This window comes from Nelumbo lutea, chromosome 4, assembly GCF_056320005.1.
Source record: "Nelumbo lutea isolate HS-2025 chromosome 4, American lotus-T2T, whole genome shotgun sequence".
In the NCBI taxonomy this organism is placed as follows: Eukaryota; Viridiplantae; Streptophyta; class Magnoliopsida; order Proteales; family Nelumbonaceae; genus Nelumbo; species Nelumbo lutea.
Genome location: NC_142687.1, coordinates 28,026,008 through 28,032,702, shown reverse-complemented (window position 1 = coordinate 28,032,702; position 6,695 = coordinate 28,026,008). Strand labels below are relative to the sequence as shown.

Genomic DNA, 6,695 nt, shown 5'->3' with positions numbered 1-6,695 from the left:
TCAGAGACCTGTACTCTGCTTCTGCAGATGATCGTGAGATGGTATGTTATCTCTTGGTTTTCCAAGAAATAGGAGACCATCCAAGCATTACAAAATACGCATTCAAAGAGTGTTGTGTCAAAGGACAACTGGCCCAGTCGGAGTCACAATAAGCATATAATCTGATATCACTGTTGACGCTTAACATGATTCCCTGTCCTGGATTTCCTTTTAAGTGTCAGACCACCCGTAGAGCTGCATCCCAATGTTCTTGTCATGGTTGTTGCATAAATTGAGCCAATATATGCACAGAATAACAAATCTCAAGCCGTGTTATAGTAAGATAAATTAATCTTCCTACCAGACGTCTATATTTTTCTGGGTCATCCAGGAACTTCCCGCCAGCCAGTGTGAGTCGATGATTTTGTTCCATGGGCAGATGGGTAAGGTTTAGCCCCCAACAGTCATGTTTCAGAAATAATATCTAATGCATATTTTCGTTGGCAGAGATAGATGCCCTCATCTCCTCTGGCGACTTCGATGCCAAGAAAATATTTTAGTGCTCCAAGATCCTTCATGTGAAAACACCGACTCAGATATTGTTTGAATTGATATATCATCTCCCCATTGTTTCCTCCCACGACAAGATCATCCACATACACCAAAACACATAGTGTAGCTCAGTTTTTATGGTAAGTGAATAAAGAATAGTCTGAATGTGATTGAGTAAAACCATATGTCTTTAACACCGTACCTAATTTGGCAAACCAGTTTCTCGGCACCTGTCGCAATCAGTACAGAGATTTGCGTAGACGACATACTTTCCCTGAATGTGTAGATGAAAAACCGGGTGGAAATCGCATATACACCACTTTCGCCAGGTCACCATGCAAAAAGGCATTATGCACGTCCATCTGATGAAGCTCCCACTTTTGTGCCGTTGCTACAGCCAAGAACAACCGAACAGTCACCATCTTTGCCACTGGTGCGAAAGTCTCATTATAGTCTATCCCAGCCTTCTGGTTGTTCCCTAAAATCACCAATCTTGCCTTGTGTCTTTCGATCATTCCATCTAAATTATACTTGGTCTTGTATACCCATTTACACCCGATGGCTCGCTTCCCGGGGGGCAACGGTTCAAGGGTCCAGGTCCCATTGCACTCGAGAGCTTCAATTTCTTCCTTCATGGCTTGTCCCCAATGTGACTCACGGATTGCTTTTGAAAAATATGTAGGATCTTTCCCTGCAGTTATAGTTGCCAAAAACTGTCAATGTCTCAAAGAAAAGTTAGTACAAGTCATGTAACGTGTAATAGGATAAGACGCACCTGAGAAGTGGTATGATGTGGCATGATCTGCGGGGGGGTCGTTAATGTGCTGCGCTGTGTGGCATATATAGTCCTTCAGCTTCTCAGGAAGATGCCTTTCCCTACATCATCGACCAAGGTTTTCTCATTCACTGTTGCTTTCCAAGTTCACGTTGCCCTCTCTCTGTTCATTAAGATCTTCACCACTCCCCCTTGCTTCCGGAGTCACATCTTCTTCAGGAGTTGATTCATCATTCCAATTTTCTGCACTGTTCGCCTCATGGTCTTCAAAGAATTGTGCATCATTATTACAGACAGGCGATTGCTCGGCCGCACCGGGGTTAAGGGATTCAGAAACAACTTTATAAGGAAATATATGTTCAGAAAATACAACATCACGAGATATAAAGAACTCATTTGTATCTAAGTCATAGAGTTTCCATCATTTCCTACCGAAAGGGTACCCAACAAATATGCACCTTTGACTTCGAGAACCAAACTTGTCTTTGTCACGCCCCTAATAATGAACATGACATAAACACCAAAAAACACGAATATGTTTGTAAGTTGGTTCCTTCCCAAACAACAATTCACATGGACTCTTTCCATCAAGTAAAGAACTTGAAGTACGATTAATTAGGTACCCGACAATCAATACACATTCACCCCAAAAACTCACTAATAAATTTTCTTGAAAACGCAAAGCACGTGCAACATTAAGAATGTGTCGATGCTTGCGTTCCACCCTGCCATTTTGCTGAGGTGTCCCTACACAAGATGTTTGTTGAATGATGCCATGAATATTATAGTAATTACTCAATGATACAAATTCCGACCCATTATCACTTCTTATCACCCTAACCTTACTGTCGAATTGGGTCATTACCATGGCACAAAATTTCACAATACTAGCACCAACTTCACTCTTTTCTGCCATTAAATAAATCCACACTTCCTGTGAGTAATCATCAATGATAGTACGGAAATATATAGCACCACATGAAGTAGGAGTACGATCCCCAAACATCACAGTGAATTAAGGCAAAAGGTGCAGAAGCTTTATTAGAGCTTAGAGAAAGCACATCATGAGTTTGTTTAGCTCTTAAACAAATATCACACAACTTACTGGATGTTTCTTGACTAGCAAGTTTATTTTTAATAGTAGGAAGTAAACTAACAACTTATTTTGAGGGATGTCCCATTCGCCTGTGCCACAGCTCATATGAGTCCACCTTTTCCAACCTTCATGCACTTGTCCTTGCCACACAGCGCCAAAGATAGGCCCCATCACGCTTTTCACCCACACCAATCACTGTCCTCGAAGTGGGGTCCTGCATTACACATAAATTGTCAGAAAACGTGGCAGTACATTTTAATTCATCAATAAATTGAGACATAGATATCAAATTGCAATTCAAGTTGGGAACATATAAAACATGTTTTAAATTCAATCATTTTTCAAGTTGTATTTCTCCTTCTTGCAACGCCATCATATTCTTTCCATCAGGGAGTCCAACGGAGCATGGAGTGATTTCATGCACATTCATCAATAGCTCCAAATTCCTGGTCATATTATGAGAACACACTGAATCAATCAACCACATTTTCTTACCCGTCAATTTTTTTGAAGTGGATTCCTTGTGTGAATTGATCATCGTCATTAATGTTGCCCATTGTTCATCATTAAGTCCGGGAAAGCCAGCTTTATCGTTGGTCCGTACAGCCGCAACAGTGATGCTGGTGCCGCAGTTTCCTAGTGTCTGGATAGCATTGGCCGCCGCTGAACCAGATCCTCCTCGACCTCTTCCAGTTCTCGTGCCTCGAACTCCTCGTCCTCCACGACCACCAGAGCGACCTCCTTTGCCTGCAAACTGCCAATCTGAGTAGCCTACAAGCTGGAAGCATTCGAGTACCTCATGTCCAGTTTTTCCACAGTGAGAGCACGTCTTCTCATCCTTGTTCTGAGATTTGGTTCTATTTCCAATTTGCAAAGCAAATCCTACAGCCTTTGCTTGTTCACCACACGTGCATTGTGGGTTCTTCACATACCTAGCCAACTCCTCCCACATGGTCTTCATCTTCCCATAATATGCGGATGCAGTCATACATTCCTGTTTGCAATTGGCCAAGTCGCTCTTCAATTGGTGAATCCGCAGATCATTCCCGATGGCGAACCGTTCCCGAAGATCTTCCCACAGTTCCTTTGTTGTGTCCATATATGAGATCGTAGACCAGAGCCCTAGTTCTATGGTATTGAATATCCATGCTACCAACATGGAATTCACACTATACCAATCTTCCAATTTGTCAGCATCATCACCAGGTTTCGTCACATTTCCTTCAAGGAAAGCTAATTTCTTCTTTGCTCGGAATGCAATTTTCACAGCTTTGGCCCATTCATCATAGTTATCCCCTTTCAAGACGATAGGGGTCATGACCAAGCCGGGTTGTCTTGCGAACCAAGGTAATAAGGAGATTTCGAATCAACCATATTTTAAGTATGGCTCTGATACCATAAAGAATTGTATAGATCGAAATTCAAAGGAATGGCTATTCTGTCTTATCTTTCAATGAAGGCAATCGCCCCATATATGTACAATTACATCATGATCAAATTAGCAACTCTAGAAATTAACAACTTCCTAAAACTCTATCCACAATTTAACAACTTCCTAAATAATATCTTTCTAAATATATACAATAGTTACAATATCTCCATTACAATTAACAAGCTAGAGTTTATCAATCATAGTGGAACCGTAGAAGCAGCGATCCGATGAGCTTTGTTATGGGTCGCTGATATTTGACGGTGTTTCCGTTGGGTCCATCTGAGTTGATATTTGATAATACCAATTAAGCCTGTGTTTTAAAAACCATAACTCGGTTGAACTGTATTTTTTTTTCTTGTTTTTCTTCTCATACGGATCAATGAATCAGTGGCTGAATCATGAGATCATTGGCCGAATCAATGATTTTAATATATCATATATAACAGGTTAAAAATTGCCTCAATTGTGACCGGTCTAACCGGCTGGATCAATAATGGGTTTAGAGTTGGTTCTTTGTGATGCAGCAGCGCGCAATGGCGTTGCTCATACAGCTGCAATGCATCGTAGAATAGAAATCCAAATGAAGCATTATATCATAATCATAATCGAGGAAGTGTAGCAGTATGGCCACACCACCCAAACATAGTAAATAACAAAACAGGGGTAGGTGTTTTGGTGATAAATACCCTCAACTCATGTTCCGTTGCTTGTTCAGTTTCTCCTCTCTACATTTTTATTATTTTTCTACCACATTCACAGTTTCCCACCATCCACATTCTACACACACATTAATAAATACCCGAATCTTCCGTACATGTTATTAATTGCACACCTGGGCATCACGTGAAATGGAATCATGTTGCACTTGTGCCTAGCGTTTCAAACATTTCATCTTTCATCCTTGCTTCTTGTCTTCATGCCTCACTTTTGAACCCCATGAATAGTGCATATATATACCGAAAGAAGCATATGCATATGAATTTAGGGGTGAGGATTACTCGTTTAATACTAAATAATCGAACCAAAAATTTTGGTTTTGATTTTTTGGTTTAGTTTTTCGGTTTTTGGTTAAATCGGTTTAGTTTTTTGGTTTTTCGATTTTAACCAAAATAATCAAAAAACGAATCGAAAATTTTTATTTTTTTAAAATTTTGATTTTGATTTGGTTTCCATTTTTTTTTTTTAATTTGATTTTAAAATTTTAGTTTATTCGATTCGATTTTTAAACGAATAAACCGAATACTCACCTCTATATATAATTATTAGATATTTGAAGGATGCAACAATGGATGAGGTGCAGCATGGATCCATCTCAGACCCATCATCCAATGCCAGTTGTTAATGTAAATCTCCACAATTATTGTCCGGACTCCGGAGAGAGAAAGCCGTTCTTTCCCTTTTTTTTACCAATTTTTATTTTATATTTCTTTTTTAAATGTTATCCCAATAAAAAGACAAGATAATCAGATTGAAAAAGAGATCCAATAATTTTGTTTAATATATTGAACTAAGTAGGGTGTAGTGTCCATATGTTTGTGTCAACATTTCTTCCCACAATTATACTTTTCAATTCAATAATGCAGCATTGGTATCAACATAATGTAGGAGGAAAGTCGGACGTGTCAGCATCTATGCCTTATCAATTATAGAGAGTCAGTTATATGATTCCTGTTTTATCGACTCGTTCTATTTAAAGGTATATCCACCATTTAAAACATGCCATGGGTGGAAAGATGAGTGCGTTGCTGTGACTTTTCCAAATCTAAATGAAACGATTATATACATTATTGTCAAACTAAGTGTTTTTAAGCCGTGCTGACTCAGGTGGTTCAACCATTATTAATTGAATTTTTAGATTCCATTTTCATAAAATCTGGTCTTGTCTCAAAAATCATTGAAAAGTCAATAAAACCATTTACCCGGTTATTAGGTCGCGGATTGTATGCTATATCTAAATTTTGGGAGTTCATAACTTTGTACTCCAGTGTTCGATTGAGGTGATTTTTTTTTGGATAACTTTTTGGATCTGTGCATTCTTACTATTTTTGCCAAAAAACCACTTTTTGGTCTCAAATTGCAATTTTTAATATTTTTATATATACAAATTTTAAAATATAAACTAAATATAAAATAATATATATAATGACTAAAATATAATTATACATTATTTATTACTAAAATATGTATTTATACATATACACACACATATACTTAAAATCTATAGATGATGCTAACGTGGCAGGGTCTGACCTGTTTGACCCAGACGGTTGAATCGATGACCTACGACCTGGAAGAAAAAATGATTCAACCTCCGTTCAATTTTTAAAACACTAGTCAAACCTAGGGCTGTTCATAAGAATGCCCAACCCGACCAAACCGACCAACCCGGACCAACCCAACCCGAGTCGGCCGGGTTTTCATCAGTACCGACCGGTTTCGGGTTGGGCAAATATATAGACCGATAAATCGGGTCAGTTTCGGTTTTCAACCTGACCCGAACTACTAGTTCGGTAGTTCCTAGTTTGAGTAGTTTCCTACTTAACTATAACTAGCCTTCTATTAGAACTAGAAGGCCCATTAGGCAATTACAATTGGAATAGGCAATCTATCATAGTTTCTAACTTTCTATAATCTTTTATACCAAATAGGCAACCCATTAGGCAATTACAATTAGAATTCAATTAGGTGTCCTTTTGTATAGGAGCAAAACCGAAACCGACCCAACCCGACTCAAACCGACCAGGTCGGGTCGGTTGGGAAAACCCCAATAAACCGACCCAACCCGACCCGTGAACACCCCTAATCAAACCTAACCTTAGTCATCTATCGGCAATTCACCCAACATAAGGGTGAAAAGCTTG

At 39.0% G+C, this 6,695-nt stretch overlaps 1 long non-coding RNA gene across 1 annotated transcript; it reads right to left on the bottom strand.

Annotated features, from left to right (window-relative positions):
- Positions 1–739: 739 nt before the first annotated feature.
- Positions 740–3,297, bottom strand: LOC148854810 (uncharacterized). Its single transcript, XR_016095025.1, has 3 exons — positions 2,898–3,297; positions 1,307–2,616; positions 740–1,222 (listed from the first exon to the last, which is right to left on the bottom strand). It is a non-coding gene; the product is annotated as an uncharacterized LOC148854810 (long non-coding RNA).
- Positions 3,298–6,695: the final 3,398 nt, after the last annotated feature.